This window comes from Mauremys reevesii, linkage group 3 (genome assembly GCF_016161935.1).
Source record: "Mauremys reevesii isolate NIE-2019 linkage group 3, ASM1616193v1, whole genome shotgun sequence".
NCBI lineage: Eukaryota > Metazoa > Chordata > Testudines > Geoemydidae > Mauremys > Mauremys reevesii.
The window spans coordinates 197,635,822-197,648,165 of record NC_052625.1 but is presented as its reverse complement, the minus strand read 5'-3'; the positions used below and the strand labels follow the sequence as shown (position 1 = coordinate 197,648,165).

At 44.0% G+C, this 12,344-nt stretch overlaps 1 long non-coding RNA gene across 2 annotated transcripts; it reads left to right on the top strand.

Annotated features, from left to right (window-relative positions):
* The first annotated feature begins 401 nt into the window (after positions 1-401).
* Positions 402-11,979, top strand: LOC120402022. 2 transcript variants are annotated; one of them, XR_005596916.1, is made up of 4 exons: positions 402-475; positions 1,914-2,001; positions 3,422-3,548; positions 11,875-11,979. It is a non-coding gene; the product is annotated as an uncharacterized LOC120402022 (long non-coding RNA). The 2 variants fall into 2 exon arrangements; XR_005596915.1 differs by lacking the exon at positions 11,875-11,979 and adding an exon at positions 5,814-5,974.
* Positions 11,980-12,344: the final 365 nt, after the last annotated feature.

Sequence of the window (12,344 nt, the reverse complement as noted above, 5' to 3'; positions counted from 1 at the left end):
AATGGACATTTCTGCCAGTAGCTCAAAGTGCTGACAGAGAAACTGCCACTTAGAGAAGGACACAGAGTCATGGCAAGTTGGCCAAGGGCCACGCCGTAGGGAGGCATATGGGAAATGGCCCTGGTCAGAGCTAAACCAGCAGGTGTTCGTTATATGTCCCAAGCTATTTTGCAAAAACCATTGTGGTCTAATGTGTCTTATACAATCTGGGATGGCACAAGATGTTTTGCACAAAGACCATGAACATTCCAGAGACAGAGTTGCAAGAATTCCAACCTCCAAATTATGGTTGGACATTTCAAATCTTCCCCACAAGCAAAGAGCTTTCTGATTGGCCCACAACACCCAGTAAGAAACCAAGCATAAAAGAGGCTGTTTGGGGCAAAGCATTAACTCCCTGAAGCTCCTATAACTGGATGAGAGAAACAACGAGCAGGACTGTCATCCCCGAGCCACTGAGAGTTCCCCCGGCCTGGTAAGCACTAAAGTCGCTTCCCTTATAATCCCCCTATTAACTCTCCCTTTAAAGTTCTATCTAGGGAGATGATTGAGAGACCCAGAAGAAGAAGAAGAACACAGCCCTGATAACCCTTTGAGTGAATGAACTACCTGAACGATCCTTCTAGCTATCTCAGGAAACCACCCAGGGCCAGTGTGATGCAGAGCTGGAGAACACGCCTCCAGGCCAGTTTTAATGGATGGGTAGCAAAATTATATGTATTTTGTTTACCCAAATAAAAGCTTGATTATTTTAAAGTTACCTGAACTTACCTGAACTTAAACCGTTTACAGGACAATTCCAGTGATGCGAATTCCCTGTATCCAGAAATACTAGTTATCCGAATGCCCCGTGTGTTCCCCCTGTGGTGCTGTGTTAGTTACTCACCCACTGATGAATTTACCTTAGAGCTGTGGGAACTGCGATTTGGGAGGATTTCCAGAGTTAGAGATGAGGACAAGGAGAAAAGATGGGGAGGGAGAGAAAAACAAACTGGGAAGAAAGAAACAGATGAAGAGGGTTAAGGTGAATACTGGAAGGCGAAACTTTGAGGAGAGAAAGGACAAAGGGAGACAGTGATACGGGAAAGCGAACAGAGCAGGAGGGATGAATGAATAGAAGCAGAGTAAGGTGGAGGAGAGAAAAAGGGAAGGAAAGGAGGAGGAGAGGGGGCTTAACCACAGGACACAGGAGACTCTTTCTTGCTTCTTGAGGGCATGCGGACACTGAGTGCATTGGGCTCCACAAGCACCAGTGCAAATCCTGAGAGGTAGGGCCGGCTTGCTCCCCCGGAGCTGTCAGTGCTGGGAAATGTTCAAGCAACACCAAAGAGGCTCTTGTTTCCCGTGGATTCTCCCCGTCTCCTTTCCTCTCTCCTCTGGCCTTCCTTCCCCTTTTCTCTCCACTCTCCTCGCTGCCTCCCTTGGGGATCTGTCCATGCTCAGGGGGACCGCCATCACCACAGCATGCAAGGACAAAGTTCTGCTTGGCTCCATCCCCTCCTCCTGCTACCTCTGGCTTCTAGCACTAAGTTGTCTTTTGCTTTCTTTAATTTAATAATAGCTCTCAATTCTATCTTGCTTAATAAAACACGTAATTGTGCAATAATTCTACAGTCTGTACTTTGGCTAAGGAAAGAGATTAACACATGAAACCTAATTTAAGACACTGGAATCTTAAAATTACTTACAAGACAAGTGCTTGTAATATGTCTCTTGCCTCATACAATAGTATTTCTCTGAAATCCTCCTATTATTTCTATGGAGCTGCATAGACAACAATCATAATTATTAAGAGATTATAGAACACATATGTCATTTGAATTAAAATTATATTTCTAGAGCTCAGTATATCTCCATGACCTATAAATATAGGGACTCTATGTCCTCTCTGTCTTGCTATCTTTTCTCTCTAGTGACATTGAGTTCCTGGCCGACCTTGAGCCATGAAGATCCTTTACCTGCTCTTTGCTGTTTTCTTTTTGGTGCTCCAGGGTGCGCCAGGTAAGATGTAAATGAAAATGAGGGATGATACAGAGGGATATCTGGGAGCTTGTACTAAGGTTGCTTAAAACTTTCTATAAGAAACATGTTTCTGACTTATTTCTTATGAGTTCTAGCATGTCTTCAGTTTGCAGATGATACATAAAATTTTAGACGAATTAGTCTGAGGTGAGGGAGGTGTCTTTGCTGCCCCCAGTAAAAATCACTGAGATTTGACTGAATTATGACCATTAGTGGGAAAAATTCCCATAATGTTTTCGTCGGATCTTTCTGAGGCTTGCCGCTTAAAGCACGGCACAATCTACCTCCACTGCATGTATTTCTCCTGAAACAGGCAATCACAGACTTGAACAACCGGATGAGATAAACACACAATGAACTCATGCCAACCATGTTCAACATACATTGGTCTAGGTTATGACAAAGTTCATAGGGCTGGAAGACTAACTTACAATCTCACTTCTGCTGCTGGCTAGTGTTAATAATTCTGTGCCTGGCACAACCTGTATTATAAACTCAAGCCTCATGTCCCACTGAGAGGTTAGACAGCTGGGAACAGAACTCAGATCTCTGAAATGGCAGCCCCTCATCTCAGTGACTCAGCCCCATTCTATCTAAGAACCTGTCACTACTATATGCTTGGCTGCATTTCTAGAAATGATATCATCAGGGTGGGACGGTGTTTGCAGCTGTGACAATGGATCCCTTTTGGTTGCCCAACAACTTCCAACTAAAAATGGTCTAACCTAACTATTCTACAAGCTTCGGTGTGCACCGTAGGGCTACATTTTCAAAATAACAGGTCCTTGGGTATAGCCAAAGAGTGGCAATTGGTCATCAAGAAACTATTCCTGAGTGAGTCTTCAGAAAAAATCTGCCCAGAGTCTCCCAGACAGGCAGGCAGGCGTTCATACCAGAAGGGAATTTTTTCAAGCCCTTCTCTTTCAAACAGTTGTAGTCATCCAACCCAGTGCTGAGCCAGTTCAACCCTATGTAGCCAAATTGCATTGATGGTACTGCCTGGCACATCACTGTCACAGCCTGAGGGAATCACACCCATAGCAGCAGCCGCTAAAGGAAGATAGAGATGTGGGCAGCTACTTGCTTTCCATTGCTTAAAGGCAGGGCGCAGCAAAGCTGTCTGTGCTCAGAGCTACAATTCTCAACCCTGCAGCTTGAGAGCCAGGGCCCCTGTTTAATTACCTCACTCTGTTCCCTTCTTAGAGTCAGTCACGGAATGTGCACAAAACTACACCCATTTAAGAAGTAGTACTAAAATTGTGATACGCTTTTACACTGGGGATAATTGGGCTATCTTGGCCAGGTGTAAGTGAATGGGAAATACCTGGCATTCTGGAATTACAGCTCTTATTTACCCTGCTCTGCAGAATGATAATTCAGACTCTTTTCCTTTCTGCAGAATTCTCCCAGGCTCAGAATTCCAGAATGCGATGCATAAACCGGGGGGGGTTCTGTTTCTTTCGGAAATGTCCCCTGAATTGGAGACCCATTGGAGGATGCGGTAACGGGTTCGTTTGCTGTCGAAGGTAAGTTCAACTTTCCACAAGGCAGACATTGCAGTGTGAACAGAAAAAATGTGTTCCTCTCCTTTTTACATCCAAGCTGTTGTTTAATGTTCTTGGAGGCTCCACACACCTGATCCAGTCCAGAGGCCAAAGAGTCTTCAAGCCACATCTGTGCTGCCCACATGGGCCACCTGGGGACTGGAGTGGCCCCAACATGTATGAGAACCACTCCTCTGGCTGCTCTTACATACAACAGCCTTACCCAGGCTGCCTGTGGGACACTCCACAGCCTGGAGCAGCTCAGATTCTCTGCAGTGCTCAGTGCTACAGGGATTTCCCCCAGAGACCTGAGAGCCTCCACCGTCTCCAGCACCTCCCCAGCTCCAATGTTTACAACAGGGACTGCATAGGCCTATTATAGCAGCCGTGTGCTGCTCACGCTTTGGGAGAATCCCCCCTGAGTCCCTTTATGGTTCTTTTATATTCTCCATGTGTTCCTGAAGCTTCATACATGGGCAGGGGCAGGGACCCAAACACCCCATTGTCTACATTGCTTTTATATTTTAGAATAGGGAAGTCAAGTAGGAAAACAAAATTTGCAGGAGTGAGTGCACAGGCTGCATCTGCTCTGTATCAGTCTGCAGGGGAAGTGAAGGCAACAATTAGAAATAAAACAATATCTGTAACAAATGGGAAACAGGGGAAATAGATAACAGTCAATCTAAAATTAGAATTGATGAAGTTTAGCTATATGAGAGGGGAAGCTAAGGACATCAGGGAAAAGCCTATGGCTGGTAGGGCTAAGGACAAGAAGGCATTTTTAAAAATATCAGGAAGGAAAGAAATCCTAACCATGGTACGGGCCCATTCATAGGTGGTGATAAAATTGTTAATAATGAGGCAGGAAAAGGCAGACGTTTTCACTAAATATTTCGGTGCTGTATTTAGAAAGAGACAGGTTGATATACTGATATTACATGAGGATGGTGACTACTATCTCTGCATGAGTAAATAAGGAAGATGTTAAATAACATCTACTAGGGATAGATACTTTTAAATCTGCAGACCTGGATAACTTCCATTCGAGAATCCTCAAAGAATTGGGTAACGACATCTCTGTTCCATTGATCATTGTTAATGAATTTTGGAATGTTGGGGAGATTCCAGAAGAGTAGAACAGTGTTACTGTTCTGCCAATAGGTAACAATGGCAGGTGGGATGATTTGGGTAAGGATGAGCCTGACATCAATTCCCGGCAAAATAATGGAAAACTGACTCAATCAATAAAGAATTAAAGATTCAGAATATAGTTAACGTCACTCAGCAGGGCTTTTAGGACATTAGATCTTGATAAGCAAACCTAGTTTACGTTTAGATGACATTACCAGGTTCTCAAGGACTCTTTAATCTAGCAGAGAAGCCACAACAAGAACCAGTGGCTGAAAGCTGAAGCCAGAGAATTTTAAGTTAGAAATAAGATTAACATTTTTATCAGTGAGGGTGACTAACCATTGGAACAAACTGCCAAAGGAAATGACGTATTCTCCATCTCTTGGTGTCTTCAAATCAAGGCTGGATGCCTTTCTGGAAGATAATCCAGTTATACAAGTTACTGGGCTCAATACAGGGGTAATTCGGGGAAATTCTGTGGCTCGAGGTCAGACTAGATAATCAAATAGTCCTTTCTGGCCTTAAAACCTGTGAAATTCTGGGAACAAAATGGCTGCTGTCTGCAGAGACTCAATATTTATAAGGCTTTAAAACTGTAAAGCTACAGCTTGATGACAAAGAAAAGCCTAAGAGTTTAGAGGTTACTGACAGCTGAGGGTGGATGTAAGTTTGTGTGTGAGCAGGGAAGGTAAAAAAATAAACAAGGTGAAATATTTTCAAACTAGTTAACTCAAAACTGGCCGGACATTGTAACCAGACATGTGACCTGTCCTCACTCAAGGGTCCTTCCTGACAAATTCATTAAAATTGGAGACAGACCAGCACAGTGCAGCATTTCACAACAACTGTACCTGGATGTGAATCATGCCTTTGTGCAGTATAGATTTTATAAGCAGCCAGTTCACCTGTTTAGATACAAATGACTATTCCCCTTAAAACTCTGTAATAGAATGTTGCAGTAGGGAAAATGTATTCCGTGTGCCAGAGTTAATCAGGAACATCTCCACCCACCCAAGGTGAATGGGCAATTCCTCCTTTTGATTTAAAATCCACCTTCATATTAGCCCTTTTCTATGGAAAAACATCCACAAATCTGATTCTCTTTTCTTTGTACAGTCAATTTATTGACTGATTGTCTAAGCAGGATCTCCAGGAATCTGGCAGATAGCCACTTGCTTCTAAAATCCTCAGATCCTGCTCAATGGAACCCTGAAGTGCTGTTTATCCGGGCTGTAAAGAACCTTGTGAGCTGGAGAAATTCCAGAAAGGAGCCCTTGAATCACCATATAAGTTTTGTTACTCTCCTTTTAATAAATGCAAGTTGGTTGGAGATAATCTTGCTGAAATGTGTGTGTGTTGGTGGGAGGCAAGGGGGCTGTTTCTATCATTTGTCTCCTTTAGAAAGCCATTTAGTTTATTTTTAAAAAATTAAATATAAAACATCCTAAAAACATCGCTATCACGTGTTAGTTCCAGACCTGGGTGTTTGCAGACCATGGTCCACACATCTCTGTAGGTTTCAAGGGACTCCTTTGGGTAGCTCTCTATTTCTTATAATTGTTACAAATCCTTTCACTTTGTGGTGTCAGAGGGGCTGGGTTCAGTCACAGCTTGACTGTACAGTGGAGCTGCATGGCACCTGGACCCTCCCCCGACCTCTGTTCCAAAACCTTATCTTCTACATTGAGGAGAAAAGGGAAATCAGGCCAAACTGCATTCCGGTCTCATGCCTGATTCTCTTCCCTGTTACACTGACTGCTGTAAATCAGGAGAAACTCCACAGAAGTCCTCATAGTTACACTAGCATAAAATTGGTGTAATTGAAATCAGAATCAAGCACATGATTGTCCATAAAAGGATGAGAACTAATTTCCAAAAGGTAAAGGTTTCTGCTATTTCAATTGGTTACATGATATCCCACAATTCATTTCTGATCCCATCTTCAAGTTTCCCTGAAACTCACCTCTGCCATTGGACCATAGATCAGAAATCTCAGGCAGATTTTTCTATGCTTTTAGATGTGCAGGTATTACATTTTGAAAACTGATCAACGCCTTAATTCATCTGAGACTGTCGCCATTCTGTGGTTGTCTACATTGTTTTGTCCCTAAAATCCAGCAGGCTACACTGTGAGACAGCAGGTTCCTACTAGAAGGAGCATCTTTCTGAGGCTGCTGTCATGGAGTGGTTGAGAGTCAGGAGTGCCAGTGAAAGACACTTTGGAAAGGTTGCTAGATCATGGATGATGAGCCCTTGACCTCTCTGTTCCCCAACAGTGCAAAACTTATCCTTCTAAGGGTGCCTTTACATTGGGGCTTGAGGTGTAATTTCCAGCTCCGGTAGACGCACCTGCACTAGTTCTGCTTCAGCTAGGGCACAAAAAGTGGAATTGTAGCTGTGGCAGCACTAGCGGTGGAACTGGCTGGATTACTGGTGTGTGATCCCTTCTGAAACCCTACACACATACTCAGGGTGGCTAGCCAAAGTTACATTTCTGCCTCCAGTGCAGCCAGTCACTTAGGGACACTGGCATTAGGAGGAGGTGGGGATCGGGTTTAGAGGATTTGGGCAGCTAGGCGTGGTTGAAGCTGTTCTAAGGAGAGTTTGATAGCTCAGGAGGTGGGTCTAACTCCAGAGGGAGCTCAGAGGCTGTGGGCATGTCAGGTTGAAATTGACTTCTTCTCCAGGTTACATCTCAGGTGTCTTGCTGGCTTGAGGGCTTTACATCAACCTCCATGAATTCTACCCCATTCCAAACTCAGTGGCTACATTATCTAAGAAGCTTTCCTGTGTGAGTTGATGTGGACCTTGCCAGACACACCTGACGACTTTTTGTGATGGAATTATCAAATGTGTGGCTGAGCGGCTCGTCATCGCTGTAACGTGTTGGGATTTCAGCCACGCTGTTACCACAGCATCGTGTGAACTCTGACACCAAAAGGGTGAAATCCTGGTCAGCTCATTCACTCCAGTTTTCCCTTTGGCAACTGGCAGACATCTGGGACAGATGGGATTGGATAAGGCTTTTGGGAGCTCATCTGACCAACTGAAATAGCTGAAACATTTCCCTTTTGTAAACTTGTGCTAGTATTGTCATAGAAATCATGGACTTGATTCAAATCTCCATTATGACAGTGTCATACCAGTGTAATGATGATGATGGCTTCAGGGGAGTCACTCCCGGTTTACACCTGCCAATGTAACCGGGAGCAGACTCAGGCTTTAACTCTTAAAGCAACTTGGCCTGAATCCTTCTGTTTTCCTCAATGTGGCCTTGTTTTAGAGAATCTCGCAGAGCTGCCTATAGTCCCATCTGTACAGTGAAGGGTTTACAGGTTTTTCGCTGCCATTTTAAGTTCTGCAAGGGGAAACTCTTGGATCTAGCCATGCCTGGATGCTCTGGCACAAGAGAAGGAGTCCTGGGGGTTGGGAGGTTTCAGGGGAGCGGGACGAGTGTAGGTGCCATGCAGCACTGTGGCAAAGACATACAGTCAGGCTGTGACTGAATCCAGCTCTGATAACCAAACACATCAAATGGATTTGTAAAAGCTGTAAGGAATACATAAAGATCTGTCCACATGAGATCATGGAAGCATACAGAGATGTGCAGAGCATGGGCTATAAATACTTGTGTGGCATTAACCACCAATAGGGACTTTTTGAAGGTATTTCATTTTATTTCTAATCTTAAAAAGATAAAAGAAATAGATTTGTAAGGAGAAAAACAGCCCCCCACCTCTACCTCCTCCACCCACCACAACACACGTGTACAAGTTTCAGCAATGTGATCTTACACCAACTTCCTTTATTAAAAGGAGAGTAACAAATCCCCTATGGATGATGCAAGGGCCTCTTCTGGGAATTTCTCCAGCTCAATAATTTCTCTGCCACCCAAATAAACAGTGCTTCTGACTTCCATTGAAGCAGGAGTCAGTGATTTTAGAAGTGAGTGTGTGTCTTCCAGATTCCCAGGCATCTTGCCAGGACAATCAGCCATGCCTTCACCTGTAGAAAGAAAAGAGACACTCAGAGGTTTTGTGGATATCCATAAGAAAGGGGATAATAAAAATTTAAAATATTGATAACAAATGTAAAACAGAACAGGAATTGCCCAGTCACTGATTGCTGAGTGCAGATTTTCCTGGTTAACTTCAGAGCAGGGAATTCAATTTCCCAACAGCATCCTTCAAAATTCCATTAAAAATTCAGATGAAATTTGAAATTATATATGAAAATTATGACAAAACGTACACTATAGAAGAAGAAGACCCCCCCATACATTTGTTCTATCAAACACACCTTTGTCCACAGGTGGAGATAAAATGAAAAATACTTATTTAGGTGATGAATAACTAACTCAGAGAAAGCCGGGAAACTCCAATTCTGTCTCAAGACCCACCCTATTTTTGAGACAGTTCCTTGCTAGCAGCCCTGCCTGGTGATAGCAGGGATCTCTGGGCATGCTCAGTGTATTGGCCAGGAGAGCAACCCTGCAGCTGGCAACATGGTCACTCTACCCTAGGTCCCTGGCTCCCATGCTCCAGGACCAAGGGGCTCCCATCTTTATAACACCTGCCGCAAGTTGCTTCTCTGGGACCTGCCTCTGCTGTAGCATTAATGTGACCTTGCTGGGTGTCCTTTGCAGTTCATGGCACATCCAGTAGGTAACAAGGAGAATGACAAAGTTCAGCCACTGGCCAGGAAAGGGACTGAGAATGATTCTGTAGCCTGGTGGTTTGGGCACTCACCTGGGAGTGGAGCATCTCCAGATCCAATCCCTGCCCCAATAGTTAGTCAATTATTCCTAAAAAGTGGAACAGCTTCAACAGAGCCCTTCCCCCAAACCATCCCATGGCTAGGGCACCTCCTGCAGTGCAGGAAGCCCAAAGTCAAATCCCTGCTCTACATCAAGCTGTGGGGGAATTGAACCTGGGCTTTCCACATCCCCAGTGAGGCCCTAACCCCTGAGCTTAAAGCTGTGGAGGGATGGGGCACTGCCTCCCTTTCCTCATCTGACCATTTCAATAACATTTCAATAACATAATAGGCTTTGAATGGCCATTTCAATAACACAACACACAACTGGCTCGAGCCCCCAGCCAGTAATCTGTGACAATTACACGCCTCCCCCTCGGTGCCTCTAAGAAGGCAATACTTCTCCTCTCGCAAGAACAGAGTCTGAGTTTAGAAAAGAAACTTTTAATAAAAGGAGGGAAGTCACCCAGCATTAATTTGGGGAAATGATGCAAGCAGGATTCATAAACATAAAATCATGAGCAAACGACCCACCCCAGAGTACATTGGGCAGAGTCCTTTTGCCTCAGATTCTTAAGTCCAGCAACCTAAAGTTCCTTTAACGTACCCCTCCCTTCTCCGCACCCCACTGACAGTTGTTTGTTCATGGTCAGTGCAGACCCAGAATTCAGAGAGATATATCTGCAGAGTTCACTTCCCACCGTGGCTGGGGGGAAGGGAAAAAGGCACCTTGCTCACTCCTCTGCACTGGCCACTCGCTGGGATGTCTTCAGGTCCCACCCCATAACACAGCTATCAGTTATTTCAGTTCTTTGATTTTAGTTGTTACTGGGGGACCCTCACTGCTAACGCACACAGGGCAGTCTCTTACATCAGAAACACTGTCCCACAGCAGACCTTATGCTTAGATCTGGTTACCAGTGATTTCAGTTCTGTGGTGAGTAACAAGACTCTCAGTTGAGTCTTAATCAGCTCTGTTAGTATACAGTGGAGAGAGAGAAGGAACCAAATGGTGTCTAGGATCCTTAAGCAGAATGCACGCACAGTACCAAGAACAAGTGCCTGTGCCCACCCCCTCTAAACTGCACTCGGCTTTGGCACCCATGTCCCCTTCCTAGCGAGTACTGTTTCATTGAGGGTGAGTCCCTCAATCGGGGCATGCCAAGCACAGTTCTGCTCCCTTTGATTTACACAACAAGGATAACCACCCATTATTACCCCTGTCTCAATAACAAAGAGACTGGGGATCCAACACCAGCTAAAAATGATCATTTGGGCAAGAAATCCCATCATGCTGAGCCCCTAGGCAGGGTGGGTGTGCCCAGGCAAACAAGGTCAGCTCCTGAAGTCCTCTTCCCCAGCTCATCACTAGATTTCAGGGGAGAACTCATTCAGACTCTGCTTACATCAGTGACTGAAAACAAGGGCATATAAAAAAAAGTGTCAAGGAACCTCAACTTTAGATGTTGTTACCTACCCCACCTATAACGTCTAACTAATTTTAACAAAGGTAACAAAATATTTGGTTTCTATTAAAGAAAGTGATACATTTGAAGTGAAAATCTGAAGGGTGAACTTAGATAATATCTATGTTATAAGGCCTAAACAACCACAAGGCCTGATTAACCTTAACATAATCATCAGTAGTATTTGTAATCATATGATGCAATCTGACTATCTCACAAATAAAGTGTAGCGATTACACGACTACTGGTACAGAACCACTTAGAGCCGTATCTCTTAATACTGATTGAATAGTTAGCAACATTATTACTATTAAATCAATGAGTCAAATGACTTTGTTGCAGCATTGATGAGTTATGAAAATCATACAGAATCATCCAAAAATGTGAAAGGACTTTACATAAATGGACATTTCTGCCAGTAGCTCAAAGTGCTGACAGAGAAACTGCCACTTGGAGAAGGACACAGAGTCATGGCAAGTTGGCCAACGGCCACAGCGCAGGGAGGCATATGGGAAGTGGCCTACAGAAGTGTATTGCTGGTCAGAGCTAAACCAGCAGGTGTTCGTTATATGTCCCAAGATATTTTACAAAAACCATTGTGGTCTAATGTGTCTTATACAATCTGGGATGGCACAAGATGTTTTGCACAAAGACCATGAATATTCCAGAGACAGAACTGCAAGAATTCCAACCTCCAAATTATGGTTGGACATTTCAAATCTTCCCCACAAGCAAAGATCTTTCTGATTGGCCCACAACAGCCAATAAGAAACCAAGCATTCAAAACTGTATAAAACAGGCTGTTTCGGTCAAAGCATCACTCCCTGAAGCTCCTATAACTGGATGAGAGAGACGGCGAGCAGGACTGCCATCGCCTAGCTACTGAGAGTGCCCCCTGTCTGGTAACTACTAAAGTCGCTTCTCTTATAATCCCCCTATTAACTCTTCCTCTAAAGTTCTATCTAGGGAGATGATTGAGAGATCCAGAAAGAGAAGAAGAACACAGCTCTGATAACCCTTTGAGTGAATGAGCTACCTGAATATTTCTAGCTATCTCGAGAAACCACTCAGGACCACTGTAATGCAGAGATGGAGAGCAAGACTCCATGCCAGTTTTAATGGATAAGTAGCAAAATTAAATGTATTTTGTTTACCCAAATAGAAGCTTGGTTATTTTAATTTTACCTGAATTTAAACCATTTACAAGACAATTCCAGTTATGCCAATTCCCTGTATCCAGAAATCCTAGTTATCCAAATGCCCAATGTGTCCCCCCTGTAGTGCTGCATTAGTTAATCACCCACTGATGAACTAACCTTAGGGCTGTGGGAGCTGCGATTTGGGAGGATTTCCAGAGTTAGAGATGAGGACGAGGAGAAAAGGTGGGGAGGGAGAGAAAAACAAACTGGGAAGAAAGAAACAGATG